The sequence below is a fragment of the Arachis ipaensis genome, chromosome B6 (genome assembly GCF_059453495.1).
Source record: "Arachis ipaensis isolate K30076 ecotype BB chromosome B6, ASM5945349v1, whole genome shotgun sequence".
Classification (NCBI taxonomy): Eukaryota; Viridiplantae; Streptophyta; class Magnoliopsida; order Fabales; family Fabaceae; genus Arachis; species Arachis ipaensis.
In genome coordinates, this window is record NC_142441.1 from 44298735 (window position 1) to 44316823 (window position 18089).

Here is an 18089-nt window from a genome sequence, read left to right on the forward strand (position 1 = left end):
AAATAATTTTTAAGTGCCCGGAGTAGATTCAAAATTTAGAAGTTTTAATTTGAAAATATAAAGGTGAATTTTGATTTCAATGGATTTTTTTGAGTTGGAAAATGTATCATTTTCGAAAAGTTTTTGTAAAAAGGCGTACTGGCGCTTAAGCTAGCAGTATCAGCTCTAGTCTGTCTAGTACCGTGTATTTTAGAAAATAAGATTTTGAAAGTCGATTTATTGTTTTAAAAGGACAAAAATAATTTAGAATTGAAAACCGAGCTCTAATCTTAAAGGTTTTGGCCCAAAGTGGGCCAAACAGACTAAAACCGCTAACGGATTGGACCGGGCCCAAGGTCCAACATATATATGTGTATTTAATGAGTTTTAAACTCATTTTGAAGGGAAGAGAGAGAGAGAGAGAACTCGGATAGGTGATGGTTGGGGGGGGGGTGAAACCCCATTGTCACTATTCACCTCCACCTTCCGGGAGCTATAACTTGAGCTACGGAACTCCGATTGACGAGCCGTTTGCAGCCACGCGAAGCTCTTGACGAGCTCTTCGTTTCTATCTAAGAAAAACTGGTAAGAAATCGTGTCTCAATCCCCAGTTTCCTGCCCTACTTTCTGCGTTTTTAGGGTTTGGTTTTTGAGTAGATTTTGTGGTTTTGCTTGTTTAGGTGATCTCTAGTAGCGGATAATTGTTGGATTTTACCCTAATCACGTTGGATAAGGTAAGGTTTCACTAAACTCTTATTTTTAGTTATATTTGTGAACCCTAGGCTTGATGTTTGTATGTTATATGATGTTAGTTTGAGCTTTGGTGCTTGTTGGAGTTGGCTTGGCTTTTTGAAGCTTGTTTGGACTCAAAGTGGTGTTTTGTGCATATTGAGAATCGACCAAGGTATGGTTTCGGTTTTTTTTATGTAATATGTAATGTTTTTGGACACTTAGGCTAGTTGACTCTAAGATAGGATTGAATTAAATAAATGGTGGATTGGATTATGTATGTGGCATGTGAATGGTGATGAAGATTTTGAGTTGTGTATGTTAGAGTTTGATTATGATGTTGATGAGAAAATTGATTATTGGTATTTCTTGGTGATGATTGGTTGATGTTGTAGTGGTGTTGTGTGGAAGGAATTGGAATGATAACGATGATGATTATGTGATTGATGATGATTGTTGGTATTTTAATTATTATGAAGGTTGATGAGGAATGTGAGATTTATTATTGTGGATGAGGGTTATTGGTGTTAATGATATATTATGATATTGGTTGATGTTGGTGAGTGTGTATGTTGATTGTAGTAATATGAATGTTGATAATAATTGATAATATTGAGGTTAATTGATGAGGAGTATGAATATTGATTTTGATGACAATTGGTGAAGGAAGTTAGTTTTATGAGAATAATGTGAGGAGTAAACATTTGATGAATTGGGTAACGTTAGATATGGTTTGGTGATGATTATTGAAATTGATAAGGAATTGTAGTGGTTATTGATGTTGTTGTTATTGGTTGATGATAATTATGAGTGTTTATGATGGTTTTGGATGATGAGGATTTAGGGTTTTTGATGGTGTTGAATGAAGTAATTGAGGTATTATGGTTGGTTGAGTTCAGAGAGAAATGGTATGGAATTTTATGTTGTTTTGGTATTGCTTGGGTTGTGATTGGTTTGGTTTTGGATTGGGAGTTTTGGTAAAATTAAGGTTTGAGACTTTTGGTAAAATAAAAATTTTAGTGAACTTCCATGAATCATATCTTCAGCTACCTTCCTTGAAATTCAATGCTTTTTATACCAAATGAAAGATGATTGAACAAGCTTTAAAATGGTTTAAGTTTTGTGTAAATCCGATTTTGGTAGAGGAAGATATGATTGTGGGAATTTTGGTGTCAAAATTTGAAATTCTGCAAAGTTACAGAATTTTGTGATTTCTGGTATGTGCGCACGCACACTCCTGTGAAAATTTAAACCTGTGCGCATGCACACCCCTGTGCGTACGCACACGCAGCGGAAGGCTTTCCTTTCAGAGTGCTAGCACAGCTTGCGCGCGCACATAACCAATGGAGTTTTACAACCTGTGCGTACGCACGGCCCTGTGCGAACACGCACGTTAGAAAGGGCAGTCTGTTGGAGGCGTTCACACGCCTTGTGCGAGCGGATAGAATTGTAGAAATTTGTACCTGTGCGTACGCACACTTTTCAAAAATCTCCCTGGGCGTGCACACGCACACCCTTGTGCGTACGTACGCACACGCTTGTGCGTACGCACATGCCCTGTTTTCCAACTAAAACTTTGTTTTCAACTATTTCACCTTCTTAACAAGCTTGTAACCTCTGTGACACCTTTTTAAGATTCTTTGGCTTTTTTTTGGGTACCAAAATAATGGAAAGGTCCTAGAGATTTAAGTTAGGTTTTACTTTGAAAAGTTAGAGGACGGAGGTTTAGGTTTCTGATGTATGGATGATGAGTTGGGTTGAGAGAGAAGGAAGGGTGGTGAACTTGGTGATTACTGACAACAAATTGAGAAATTGATGAACTAATGAGTTTGGAATGGAAAATTTAGGAATTGATGATGGACGTGTTGAGTTGAGAACTTGGAAAGGAATGATGAAATTATCGAATTATGTGGAGAGTGTGCCAGGCACTATATCCTTGGAATGATATTGTTTGAATGAAAGTGTGTCAGGCACTATATCCTTGGAACGTTGAGAATTGATAAATGAAAGTGGATTGGGATGAGAACTAGTGATGACTGGTGATGATTGAGGTGGATTGACTTGTTAGATGTGGAAAGTGTGCCAGACACTATATCTTTGGAATGATAGTGTGCCAGACACTATATCCTTCGAATGATTTATGATGAACTAGATGTTGTTGTTGTTTTCCTTCTCTGCCGCAAGAGTGTGCCAGACACTATATCCTCGGAATGAGCATGCAAGTGAGTCGGGCACTATATTCTCGGAACGACAGTGTGCCAGGCACTATATCCTCAGAACAAAAGCGTGCCAGGCGCTATATCCTCGGATGTGGTAGAAAGGCGACATCTGAAAGGATGTGTCGGGTTGGCATTTATAGACCGACAAGTGATATCACGAGCCAATAGGACAGGCATTCATCATGTGCATCTACTATGTGATTTGTTTGCTTTGCCCAATTGTTTATCTTGCCTAAATAAATAATATGCTTATTTGCTAGATGTTTTACTTGCTGTACATGTATATTACATATGATTTACTTGCTTGTATTACTTGTGATTGACTAATGTTGAGGAGGATAGGTAGGCGGTGGCGATGGGATCGCACAAGGGATAGGTTGGTGAAGGCTGAGGGACAGCGGTGATTAGTATTAGTTAGAATTCCCCTAAGTTTAGATAACCCTGTTTATGGTTTAGGTTCCTTATTTATTTATTTTATTCTAAGCTTGAATATCCGTATGCGATGTGAAGTTCAAGGATTGCCTTCGGCATCCCAAAGCCTTACATCTTACATTATTGGGCACTGTTACCATACTGAGAACCTCCGGTTCTCATACCATATTCTGTTATTATTTTTCAGATGCAGGTCGCAACCCACCTCGGTGAGTTGCTTTGGTGGTGACAGAGCGGAGGATCTCTATCCGTTTTGGAGTCTTTTTGCTTATTTTGTATTGTCTCTCACTTTTGTATTTACTTTTGCCTAGAGGCTTACTTTGAGAGAGAAACTTGTATAAGCTATTTTAAGTTCCAGATGTCTGTAAGGTCTGTATATGGCTAGCCAGATTAAACTCTGCGAGCCTTGGCTAGATCTTCATACTATTATACCCTTATATTTTGTTATATTATATCTATTTCTTGTGCGTTAAGTTTGTAGCGTCGTGAGTACATTTTGCGCTTTTCAAATCCTGTTTTTTTTTGTTGTATCCTTCATCGGGCTTCTAGACTATATTACTTCTTCTATATATTATACGTATAAGCTTTAGACTTGTCGTAACCTTTGATTAACCTTTGCTTTACAACGCAAGGTAAGGCTTAGGGTAATTAGGGTGTTACAAGAATGAACTGTATGAGCTTCACCCTTAATCAGAATGGATCCACACTAACCCTGGGGTTCAGATCTGGAGGAGTATTGGCGGTTGCTCAAACCGGCATCAATCACATACAGCCTGCCATAGAAGAAATCATTCACAATTGAAGAAGACGGTAATACCAGAGTTAATCCAGAAGGACAAAGCATCTCCAAACCTTAACCAATTCCTTATCACTGTTTACATTCATCTAGGTTTTAAGATTATCATTATAATTCCATCTTCTAAATCAAAATCAACAACTCTTCTATCTGCCTGACTAAGTCCTATAAGATTACCATGGCTTGCTTCAAACCACAATCCTCGTGGGATCGACCCTAACTTACTCAGGTATTACTTGGACGACCCAGTGCACTTGTTGGTACAGTTGTACGAAGTGTGGGGATTGTTCGAGTTTGGACAACTGACGAATTATCTTGTTCCCTAGATCAGGTATTATCTTTAATTTTGTTAGAGTCTTTTATTTTATTTTATTTTTTCTTTTTTTTCAAAAAAATTAAAAACCTTTTTCAAAAATTTTTATTTTCAAGAATCCTTAGCTTTCTTTGTTTAATCTTTATTTTTGGTTTGAGTCTTTTTGTTTTTGATCTTGGTAATTTTCGTTCCTTTTGAGTCTTTTCGTTCATGTTCTTGGTTAAAATCTCGAAGATTTTGAGTGTTTTTCTAAAAATTTTTTAAAATTAGTGTCTTTTTGTTTGAGTCTTGTTTCAATCTTTAAGTTTGGTGTCTTCTTGTTGTTTTTCTTTTAATTTTTCGAAAATTTGATGTTTGATATTTGATGTTCAAAAGTTTTAAGTTTGGTGTTCTTTACATGTTCTTGCGTTCTTTAAATTTTTTTAGTCTTGTTCTTTGTGTTCTTGTTAATCTTCAAAGTGTTTTTGTGTTTTATTTTTTTTTTATCTTAAAAATTTTACGTTTGGTGTCTTTTTGGTGTTTGTCTTTAAATTTTCGAAAATTAGTCCCTTTAGATCTAAAAATTTTAATTTTTGTGTCTTTTACTTGTTTTTCTCTCTCCTCATTAAATTCAAAAATAAAAAATATCTTTTCTATCTTAAAATTAATTTAATTTTCGAAAATTCTTAATAAAAATTCAGATTTTAATTATAAAATTTTTATTTTATCTTATCTTAGTTTTAAAGTTTAAAAATCAAATCATTTTAAAATCATATCTTTTTCAAAATCTTATCTTTTCATATCTCAAATTCAAATTCCAAAATTCAATTTCAAATTTAAAAAATTCAAAATTCAGAAATCTTATTTCAAATTCTAAAATTCAATTTCAAATTTCAAAATTTAAATTTCAAATTTAAAAATCAAACCTTTTCAAATTCAAATCATTTTAAAATCTTTATCTTATCTTCTTTCAATTTCAAATTTCAAAATTAAATATTTTTCAAAATCAAATTTCAAATCTTATCTTGTTGGCTTTTTCAAAATTCAAAATTTCAAATTTCAAATTTTAAAATTTCAAATTCAAAGTTTAAAATTCAAATTTAAATTTCAAATTTCAAAATTTCAAAATTTAATTTTCAAATTTTAAATCTTAAATTCAAATCTTTTCTCAATTAATTACATATCTTCTCTCTCTTCTTTTTCAAAACTCCCTAACTAACTGCTTCTCCCTAATTTATTGAAAATCCTCTTCTTCTTCTATCTCTTCTATTTTCGAAATTTAATAATTAAATTTTAAATCCTTTTAATTAATTAATTTTAATTTCGGTTTAAATAAATAAAATAAAAACAAGAATATTTTAATTCTTATTCATCTCTCCTATCCTTATTTCTTCTTCCTTTCCTTCTACCTTTCTTCATTATGAACCCAAGTGGGAATGAAGAGTTCAGGAGAACTCTGTGATCTTATACAAATCCCTCTGCTGACTTCTATGGAAGAAGTATCAGCATACCTCACATCGGAGCAAGTAACTTTGAACTCAACCCTCAACTTTTTACTTTAGTGCAGCAAAACTGTCAGTATTCTGGGCTTCCTCAGGAAGAACCTACAGAATTCCTGGCAGACTTCTTAAAGATTGCTAACACAGTACACAGTGAAGGAGTAGACCAAGATGTCTATAGATTATTGCTTTTTCCTTTTGCTGTAAAGGACCAAGCAAAAAGGTGGTTGGATAACCAGCCTAAAGTTAGTTTAAAAACTTGGAAATAGTTAGTGGACAAGTTTTTAAATCAGTACTTCCCCCCAAGAAAGATGACCCAGCTGAGGCTGGACATCCAAGGCTTCAAACAAGGAGATAGTGAATCTCTTTATGATGCCTGGGAGAGGTACAGGAGGATGCTAAGAAAATGTCCCACTGAAATATTTTTAGAATGGGTACAGTTAGACATCTTCTATTATGGGCTTTCAGACATGGCTAGAATGTCTTTAGACCACTCTGCTAGTGGCTCTATACACATGAAAAAGACCATAGGAGAAGTTCAAGAGCTTATTGAGACAGTTGCCACTAATCAGCATCTGTACTCATCTCCTGAGCCTTCTATAAAAGGAGAGGTTAAGGCAGTAGCTGCTGAACCTAACCCTCCAGAGCAGAATGGCCCATTGACTCAGTAATTGCAAACCCTTACACAACAACTGTTGGAACTGCAAGAGGCTCTGCGAGAAACTCAGGCTTCCAATAGGAATGTAGAAGCCCAGCTGAGTCAAACAAGGCAGCAGTTATCTAAGCAGATAACAGAAGAATGCCAGGCTATTCAATTGAGGAACGGGAAATCCTCAAACATCCAACCTCAGTACAACCAGATTTCGGCACAAGATGACTCTGGGCGTTCAAACGCCCAGGGAGGTATCACTCTTAGCGTTGAATGCTAGGAAAGGGCAGAGACTGGGCGTTCAAACATCCAAGGAGGCAGCACCCTTGGCGTTGAACGCCCACAAAAGAGTGATGCCCCAGGCATCAGACGCCAGGAAAGGGATAGCAGCCTGGGCGTTGAACGCCCAGGCAAGGGAGGCCAGTCACATAATAATAACATCCCTCCTAAGCAAGCTAGTAACCCCCCTTCCAATACACAAGGTACTCGGCCTTTATCAACCAAGATTGATGAGCAGCAGGCCAAGTTACCATACACTCAATGACTCCAGAAAGCAAAAAATGATAGGTAATTTGACAAATTCTCAGAAGCTTTTAAGAAGTTGGAGATCAAAAACCCCTTTGTAGAGGCTCTTGAACAAATGCCTTCATACGCTAAGTTTGTGAAGGAAATACTGAACAACAAGAGGGATTAGAGGGAAGTAGAGACAATAGCTCTTACTAAGGAGTGCAATGCAGTCATTCAGAGGAACCTTCATCAGAAGCTGCAGAAACACCCTAACACTCGTCTCAAAGTCACATAAGTGAATCCAAGAGAAGAGTATCTGGACCTCATTAGTACCGAGGAGGCCAAACCTCAGGATCATGCTACTAAGAGACTTAAGGCAATCATGGACTAGAAGGATCCTGAGAATGCAATTGAGCACGCCCCTACAGAGGAGAAAGAACCTCGAGTTGAATCTACTCTGGGTGTGCCAGAGGAGCCTATGACTCCCACAGAGCATGCCCTTGCAGAGGTGTAAGAGGCTCAAGAGCCATCTTTCCTAGGCGTGCAGAAAGAACCGGCAGATAGGCAGTTGGCTCATTTCTCAGCAGCACTTAAGAGGCTGCAAGTCAATATCTTTTTTGCAGAGGTATTTGAAAAGAAGGATCTAATGGGAGATGAAATAGAGATACTTACTGAGAAGTACAGTATCCTAATTCAGCATGAGCTGCCAAGGAAGATGCCAGATCCAGGGACCTTTCAGATCCTATGGACTACTGGAAAGATCATTTTTGATAAAAGCCCTTTTTGATCATGGCTTAAGTTTAAATCTGATACCTTCCACTGAGGCAGAGGCCGAGTTTAGAGAGACTAGGAAGGCATTAAACGCCAATCAGGAAGCCCTCACTGGGCATTCAGTGCCCATAATGGCAGCCATTCTGGCGCTAAACGCCAGTGAGGAACCCCTCACTGGGCGTTCAACGCCCATACACCTAGGGAAGCTGGAGTTGAACGCTAGCAAGGACATCTCTGCTGGGCGTTCAACGCCCAAAAAGATAGAGGTACTGGCATTTAACGCCAGTAATGGTGCACATCAAGATGAGCAACTCTTTGCCATCCGGACGACACCTTGGTTTGCAGATATTGCAAATTACAAGGCTATAAGATTCATCCCCAAGGAATACAGTAGGCAGCAAGCTCAAAAACTCATTCATGATGCTAGATACTACTTGTGGGAGGAACCATATCTCTTTAAGAGATGCTCGGATGGGATAATCCACCACTGTGTGTCTGAAGAAGAGGTACATAAAATCTTATGGCACTGCCATGGCTCCGATTATGGAGGACACTTTGGAGGAGAGCGAACAGCCACGAAAGTCTTCCAAAGTGGTTTCTACTAGGCCACGCTCTTTAAGGATTTTCGAGAGTTTGTCCGTCGCTGTGACATTTGCCAAAGGGCTGGCAATCTCCCTCATGGTCACGACATGCCTCAATAAGGAATCCTAGAGATTGAGTTGTTTGATGTATGGGGTATAGACTTCATGGGTCCTTTTCCACACTCATACTCAAACACCTATATCCTCGTGGCAGTGGATTATGTGTCTAAATGGGTTGAGGCAGTCACATCACCCACGAATGACACTAGAGTAGTGATGAAGTTCCTCTAAAAGAACATATTCAGTAGGTTTGGTGTCCCTCGAACACTGATCAGTGATGGAGGAACTCATTTCTACAACAAATAGCTTGACTCTGTGCTGAGCCGATATGGAGTTCGCCATAAAGTGGCCACCCCATATCATCCACAAATAAATTGGCAAGGTGAAGTCTCAAATAGAGAACTAAAGAGAATCCTGGAAAGAACAGTGAATACCTCTAGAAAGGATTGAGCAAGAAAGCTTAATGATGCTCTCTAGGCATATAGAACAATTTTCAGGACCCCTATAGGAACGTCACCATATTAATTGTTGTATAGGAAGGCGTGCCACTTGCCAGTGGAGCTAGAACACAAGGCCTACTGGGGCAACCAAACTCCTAAACCTTGATACAAAGGTAGCAGGAGAAAAACGGTTGCTACAGCTAAATGAGTTGGATGATTTCTGACTTGCTGCATTTGAAAATGCAAAGATCTATAAAGAAAGGGCCAAAAAGTGTCATGATAGAAAGATTTCTTCCAAAGGCTTTGAACTTGGACAAAAAGTTCTGCTCTTCAATTCTAGACTGAAGCTCTTCCTTGGAAAGCTTAAGTCACCTTCAAGGAGTAGCAAGCCTAGCATTGAACACCAGCCAGGGGCACTGGCTGGGCATTCAATGCCCTGAAGGGGGATGTAAGACTAGCGTTGAACGCCAGCCAGGGAGCACTAGCTGCACGTTCAACGCCCAAGAAGGAGTGGTAAGCTAGCGTTGAACGCCAGCCAGGAGGCACTGCCTGGGCGTTCAACGCCCAGAGGGAGCACCAGGATGGTGTTGAACGCCAGAATCAAGGCATTCTAGGCGTTCAACGCCCAACAAAGGTTGGACAAGTTTTTGACCTTTTCAAAATTTATCTTTTCCAAATCTTATCTTTTTAATCATATTTTCTAAACAAGATTCTTTCAACCATCATCTTTTAATTTCAATTTCCTTTCCAATTTAAAATCTTTTCAAATCTTTCTCAAGTCTTTTTCAAATATTTTTCAAAATTTCATATCTATTGCAATTCTTTTTCAAATCTTTTATTTAACTTTAAAATATTTTTCATACCTTCTATCTTAGCTTTTTATCTTTTTCATATCTTTTAATGATTAAACAAATTTTAAAACTTATCTTTTTCTATCTTTTACCAAGGTGTGAATCTTATCTTCTTTATCTTTTCTCTAATCAATTTCGAAAACCCACCCTCCCCTTCCTATATATAACATTCGCCCCATACACTCCCTCATCCACATTTCTTTCGAATTCTTCTCGTCCTCTTCGTCTTCTTTCTTCTCTTTTGCTCGAGGATGAGCAAACCTTTTAAGTATGGTGTAGAAAGAGCCTTGCTTTCTCACTCTATTTAAATTCCATGGCTCCAAAAATTGGAAAACCCACTTCAAGAAGCAAGAAAGAAGACAACCAAACAGTTGTTTTCAAACCTCTTAGATTCTACACAAAGCAACATGAAGAAAATTATTACAAAATAATGTGCAAGAGAACAGTAATCCCGGAGGCCAAATTCAAACTAAGAGAAGATGAGTATCTGGAGATTCAAGAGCAAATTCGAAAGAGAGGCTGGGAGATCCTGGCCGACCCTGAGATCAATGTTGGAATAATAATAATCCATGAATTCTATGCAAATTTGTGGATGACAGATAAGCAAAAGAAAGATGGACAAGGATTCCATATTTTTCGCACCATGGTCTGAGGGAAGGCTCTCTATTTTCATCTTGATAAGGTGAGAGAGATCTTTAAGTTACCTCCACAAAGGGATGATCCAGAATCCTTTAATAGGAGGGTGTTAGCCAATCCAAAGTTGGATCAGATTCTAGAAGACATATGTCTACCTGAAACTCAGTTGATCAATAACACAAAAGGAAATCCAAACCAACTGAGAATAACAGATCTCAAACCAGTTGCTAGGGGTTGGTTGGATTTTATTAGGCATTCCATACTCCCTACTAGCAACCGCTCTAAAGTTACCATTAGAAGGGCTATGATGATTCACTGCATCATGATGGATAATGAGGTGGAAGTCTACTAACTGATCCCCTTTAAGCTGTACAAGATTACAAACAAAATGTCAACTCAAGCCAAATTGGCTTATCCAAACCTTATCTTTCTCTTGTGTAAAGAGGCTGGAGTCATGATTAACAGAGACTCCTTTATTCCAACAGAAAGCCCAATCACCAAGCAAGTGATGGAAAACTCCAAAATACCAGATGATCATCCCAAAAGGAACACACCTGAGCCTCTTCAAACACAAGAGATCCCTCCAATTGAATATTGGACCCATATGGAAGCATCTGTTGCACAATTGCAAATCACCTTGGATCAATTAAGAGAGGAGAAAACAGACCATATTAGCATGCTTTGCAAACTAGTCAAGGAACAAGAGAAGCAGGGGCGTGAACTAGAAGAACTGAAGTGTCAGAAATTATCCCCTGAAGAGCCTAACGCCTCCCATGATTAAGGTGGTTGAGTTCTACCTCCCTATTCCTGTGCTTATTCTAATTCCTGTTTCTTAAGTTTAGACTTACATGATCACTAGTAGCATTTAAGCTTTTATTTAAGTTTCTGTTTTTTAATTTTAGAATTGCATGAGCATTATTAGGATTTAAGTTTTTATTTTCCAATTAGCTATAAAATTTTCCTCTTATCATCTCATTAAATTTGAATAAAATTTTAATTTTTTTTTAGAAATAGTAATGATACATAAATTTTGAATTATATATTAAGAAGTCAATTATTTGATGTGGTGGCATTGTTTTCATTTTCTGAATGCATGAATAAACAGTGCATGTTTGATGTTGGAGTTAAGAATGTTGGCTCTTGAAAGAATGATGATAAAAGTGAAGTATTATTGGTGATCTGAAAAATCCAAACATTGATTCTTCAAGCAAGAAAAAGCAGCAAAAAGAAAGAAAGAAAAAGAAAGAAATTGAGAAAAAAAGAGGGGGCAAGCAGAAAAAGAAAAAAAAGAAAAAGCCAATAGCTCTTTAAACCAAAATGCAAGAGCAAGGATCCAAGGCTTTGAGCATCAATGGTTAGGAGGGCCTAAAAGAAACAAAATCTTAGCCTAAACAGTTCAATTGAGCTGCTTCCCTAACTATATGCTTGTGGTGTGAAGGTGTCAAGTGAAAATCTTGAGACTGAGCAGTTAAAGTCGTGATCCAAAGTAAAGAGTGTGCTTAAGAACTCTGGACACCACTGGCTGGGGATTCTAGCAAAACTGAATCACAATCCGAAAGGGTTCACCCAGTTAAGTGTTTGTGGCATTTATATATCCGGTGGTAATACTGGAAAATAAAGCGCTTAGGGTCACGGCCAAGACTCAAAAGAAGTTGTGTTCAAGAATAAAAAAGAACTAAACTAGGAGAATCAATAGTATCATCTGGAATCAGAGTTCCTAAAGATGCCAATCATTCTAAGCTTTAATGGAAAGTCAGATGCCAAAATATTCAAAAGTAAAAAGCTACTAAGTCTCGCTCATCTAATTGAAACTGAGCTTCATTGAGAATTCTGAGATTTATTGTATCCTTCTCTTCTTTTTAATCCTACTTTATTTTTGGTTGCTTGGGGACAAGCAACAGTTTTAGTTTAGTGTTCTAATGAGCGGATATTTTATACGCTTTTTGGCATCATTTTCATATAGTTTTTGTTGTGTTTTGTTTAAGTTTTATTATATTTTTAGAGGTTTTAGTGAAAAATTCATATTTTTGGATTTTACTTTGATTTTGTGTGTTTTATGATAATTTCAGATATTTTCTGGCTGAAATTGAGAAGTTTTGGCAAAGTCTGATTCAGAGACAGAGAAAAGACTGCAGATGTTGTCAGGATCTGACCTCCATGCACTGTAAGAAGCATTTTTGGAGCTACAAAAGTCCAAATGGCGCGCTCTCAATGAATATGAAAAGCTAACATCCAGGGCTTTTCTGAAATATATAATAGTTTATACTTTACTTTGGAAATTAAGGCCCCAAACTGGCGTTCAATGCCAGCCACCAACCTCATTCCTGGCGTCCAACGCTCAGAAGGGAGTAGCTGGCGTCCAACGCCCATTTAGAAGTTCAAAACTAGCTTGTGGCTTCACTCAAGCTCAGCCCAAACACTCACCAAGTGGGTTTGGAAAGTGGATTTTCGCACTACAAGACTAGTTTATCTTAATTTTGTAATTCTTAGTTAGCAGATTAGTATATATAGGAGGAGATCACCCTTGTTTAGGATCTTCTTCCTCTCCCCTACCTTATTTCGAACATCACATTGTACAGCATGAGTCACTAACCTCCTAAGGTTAAGGTTAGGAGCTCTGCTGATTCTTATGGATTAATAATATCACTATTCTATTTCAATCTATGCTTGATTCTATTCTAATATGTATCTTTGTTCTTCATCCTAATGGATTGGGAGTGTAACTTGACCGTCATCTCTATTCACATGGATTCGTGCAAGTCCTTGACGGAATAGTATTGAACCACAAGCTTGATTATACATCTCTTAGATGGCTAATCCACGACATCGTTGGAGACTTCTCGAGATATCAGTTCAGCCGAGGTGCGGGGCGATTAGGGCCTTTGTGGTATAGGCTAGAACCAAAGAAGCAGCATTTTCTGATCCAGAAGATTCGACCTTGTCTGTGGCATTTTGAGTAGAATCACCAAGGGAATGGACTGCTAGAGCTTCACCCCTGTTCATATTGGATGACCGCTGACCCGGCGTTTGATCTGAAGCAGATGAGATTAATAACTGCTAACTCGGCGTTAATCATTTACAACCTGCCATGGAATGAATCAATCAGAAGTTGGAGTAGATGGTGAGAAAAGTTGATCCAGAAGGAGAAAGAATCTCTGAAGCCTCAACCGATCTCATACCATTGATTTCACACCTATCTAGTAACGTTTTATTTATTTATCTGTTTTATGTGTTTTCTTGTGACAACTATATTTTCTATCCGCCTGACTAATATCTACAAGATAACCATTACTTGCTCAAACCAATAATCTCTGTGGGATTGACTCTCACTCACCTGAGGTATTACTTGGATAACCCGATGCACTTGCCGATTTATCTGTGTGAAACTTGCGAAGTCTGTTTCGTGCACCAGTCTACTACTAAACCTATTCTTGTTCATTACACCCAGATTGTTACTAAAGCCTTATTGAGGCTTCTATTGATCTTTCGACCCAAAGTTGGGGCGGTTGCTCCATCCCTGATTGAAAGTATTCAAATAGGGATTGTTGTTGGAGTTTCTTGAGGAGTTTTCCATGTAGTTCACCTCCTCCATGGTGGTCCAGGTGTTAGCACCTACGTCTAACTCATAGGCTGTCTCTGGACAGTAAGCCTCAGAGCTCTGCGTCCCACTCAAGTGCTGAGTGATCATGTTGATCTGCTGGGACATGAGCTTGTTTGAGCTAAGATGGCATCTAAGGTGCCTACTTCTAGGACGCCTATCTTTTGAGTAGCCCCATTACTCACAGGGTTCCTTTTAGAAGTGTACATATACTGGTTGTTGGCAACCATGTCTATAAGCTCTTGTGCCTCTTCAGGCATCTTCTTAAAGTGGAGAGATCTGATAAACTACATTTTTAGGGTTTATCTTATGTTGAATTTAGAGCATTTTGATAACCTTTCCTCACATTTATTCAATGAGATACCATGATTTTGTGATTGTGATGCCAGGGCATTTTGGCCAGTTTCACTGACCTTTTCTTTTTGTTTTTAGGGTAGTTTCATGCACTTTCTTAGGAAATAAGCAAGTTTTGGGTAGAATTTCACTTACATCTTGATTCAAGCAAACATTGTGATTTTTATATGAATTCATGAGAATTATGCATAAATTGAATGACAAATTGGATGATGCATATCTCATAACTTGGACTAGAACTTTGATGCACTTTATTGCTTGATTTCAGGACAAAGGAAGCAAGGAAGAACCACGTTAGCAGCCATGTTAGTCTAACTAACGTGACCTCTAACGTGGAATGGGAGCTAGCTTTCAACGTTAATGAGAAAAGTAATCGCCAATAACGTCCTCGAAGCCATCATAGCTCACGTTGAGAGTCACGTTAACTAAGTTAACATGAACTCTAACATGGAAGAAGGAAATGAAGCCAACGTTAGTGACACTCACCTTTGTCACTAACGTTGGACCAAGCTCATATTGGCCACGTTAAGAGCCACGTTAACTCAGTTAACGTGGACTCTAATGTGGGGAAGCAAAAGAATGGCCAACGTTAGTGACACTCACCTTTGTCACTAACGTTGGACTAAGCCACTTTGAGCCACGTTAGTTGCCACGTTAACTTAGTTAACGTGGAAGCTAACATGGAGGGAGCAAGAATCGCCAACGTTAGTGATACTCACCTTTGTCACTAACGTTGGAATGAGCCACTATGAGTAACATTAACTCCCACGTTAACTTAGTTAACGTGGAAGCTAACGTGGATGAAAGAATGATGAGCCAACGTTAGTGACACTCACCTTTGTTACTAACGTTGGAGATGGCTATCACCACCACGTTAACCTAGTTAACGTGAACTCTAACGTGAGAAGTAGGGGCGTTTTGAAACGTTAGTGACAAAGGTAAGTGTCACTAACGTTTTTGAAGATTTGGCAAGCCTACGTTAAAGGTCACGTTAGCCACACTAACGTGAACTCTAACGTAGGGAAGGGAGGATTCTCAACGTTATTGGAAAAGGTAAGTCCCAATAACGTGTGCGAAGGATCAAGAGGCAACGTTAGTGGTCACGTTGGTGCCACTAACGTTGAAGTTAACGTGGGTTACCCTTGGGTTAGGAACGTTAGTGAAAAAGGTGACTGCCACTAACGTTCTCGAACCCACACGTTCACTTAACGTTAACGCCACTAACGTCATAAGCTAATAGTCCCTGCCTACTTCATACTTTCTCTCTGCAAGTAAAGCAAAGCCCAGTGAAGAGGATAACTGCTTCAAACTCAAGATCCAAAGGCCCATATCCAAGATTTGAAGAACCAACTAGAAGATCAGAAGAGTAGTATATATAGGGATAGTTTTGAATCAAAAAAGGGTTGGAAATTGGAGAACTACTCTCTGTATTTTTACTTTCTCTGCAACTTTTAGCTTAATTCTCAAGAATGTACTCTCCATCTATGCTTTTCATTCCCAGAGCTATGAACAACTAAACCCTTTTCATTGGGTTAGGGAGCTCTGTTGTAATTTGATGGATCAATATTAGTTTTCATTATTCTTCTTCTATCTTTTCTCTTGATTTTACTAGAAAGCTTTCAATCTTCATTCAATTGGGTAGTTATATTGGAAAAGAAGCTATTCATACTTGGATCTCTTCGGAACTTTGGAAGAGGAATGAAGAGATCATGCTAGAAATGCTTTCTCATGTTGGACCAAATTGGGGTTTGGATGGATATAGTGACATATAATCCTACCAACACTTTGATTTAGAAATACATGTGGTATAATCGGTGACCATACTTCATCTCTTCTCATGAGCAATTGACCAAGGAATTGGCTATTGATCAAGATTTGAGAGATTAAATTACCAAGAAATTGGAATTCGATCACTTAAGATTGCCAAGGAGATCAATGAATGCATTGGTTGAGGAAGAGATGAAAATGAACTTGATCCGGAGAATGCAACATCTCCTAAGCCCAATGAATTCCCCATTTCTGATCTTACCCATTCTCTATAAATTCTGCAATCTACTTTTATGAGCATCTTCCCTATTCCCATTTAAGATTCTGCAATTTACTTTCCGCTATTTACATTCAGCTCTTTATTTCCAGCATTTACGTTTTCTGCTATTTACTATTCCGCCATTTAATTTTCTACAAATCTCAAATCTAATTCTGCTTAGTTCAACTAGAACATTCCTCTAATTAAAGTTGCTTGACCAATCAATCCCTGTGGGATTCGACCTCACTCTATTGTGAGTTTTTACTTGACGACAATTCGGTATACTTGCCGAAGGAAAATTGTTGAGAGACAAGTTTTCATGCATCAAGTTTATGGCGCCATTATTGGGGATTGATTTTGTATCAACAATGATTAAATTGGAGGATTACTAGATTGAGCATTTTTCTTTTGTTTGATTTAAAATTCTGTTTGAGTAATTTACTTTCAGTTTTAGTTATTTTCTCCCCTTTCCCCTACCCATTTTCTTAGTTGTTTACAATTCATTCCACTAACCCACTAACTGTTTGATATATTGCATCACTCACACTAATAGCAATTCTAACAGAAATACTTTCTGCATCTATTTCCTTGCTTGTGCCTTGTTGGTTGTATGACAGGGAGAAGAAGCGGGGATTCAACTTTCTTTGATTCTGAACCTGAGAGGACCTTCTTGAGATTAAGGAGGGAAGCAAGAGGAAAACGAGTAGTTGGTGCGGAGGAAGAAGAGGAGTATTTTGAACCAAACATGGATGAAAATATGGAGAACCATCATGAAGAAGAGGCTCACAACCATGGCAGAGAAGGTCTAGCAAATCATGCTGGGCAGGAGAGAAGAGTGTTAGGCTCTTATATCAACCCAAACCCAGGAAACTGTGGGAGTAGCATTCAAAAGCCAACCATACATGCCAACAACTTTGAACTAAAGCCACAGCTCATCACCCTTGTTCAGAACAACTGTTCATTCAGAGGAGGTGTCTAAGAAGACCCCAACCAACATTTAACCACCTTCCTGAGGATATGTGATACTGTGAAGTCTAACGGTGTTCATCCTGACACCTATAGACTACTTTTATTTCCCTTCTCACTCAAGGACAAGGCATCCAAATGGTTAGAGTCCTTCCCGAAGGAGAGCTTAACAACCTGGGAAGATGTGGTGAACAAATTCTTGGCAAGATTCTATCCTCCTCAACGGATCAACAGGTTGAGAGATGAGGTTCAAACTTTCAGGCAACAAGATGGTGAGACTCTATATGAAGCATGGGAGAGGTTTAAGGACCTGACAAGAAGATGCCCGCCAGATATGTTCAATGAATGGGTGCAGTTGCACATTTTCTATGAAGGTCTTTCATATGAATCAAAGAAGGCAGTAGACCACTCATCCGGGGGATCTCTGAACAAGAAGAAGACCATTGAAGAAGCCATAGATGTCATTGAGACTGTAGCAGAGAATGACTATTTCTATGCTTCTGAAAGAGGCAACACTAGAGGAGTGATGGAGCTAAACAATGTGGATGCACTGCTGGCCCAAAATAAGCTTATCACCAAGCAGCTGGCTGATCTTACCAAGAAGATGGAGAGGAACCAAGTAGCAGCAATCACCACCTCATCAACAACCTAAGAGAGAGTGAATGCAGAGGAAGAGGATGAGCAAGAACAAGCCAATTACATTG

The 18089-nt window shown here is 38.4% G+C and overlaps 1 non-coding gene across 1 annotated transcript; it reads right to left on the reverse strand.

The window, feature by feature from the left end:
- Positions 1-17617: 17617 nt before the first annotated feature.
- Positions 17618-17724, reverse strand: LOC148555358 (small nucleolar RNA R71). The gene has a single exon (XR_015886534.1). It is a non-coding gene; the product is annotated as a small nucleolar RNA R71 (small nucleolar RNA).
- Positions 17725-18089: the final 365 nt, after the last annotated feature.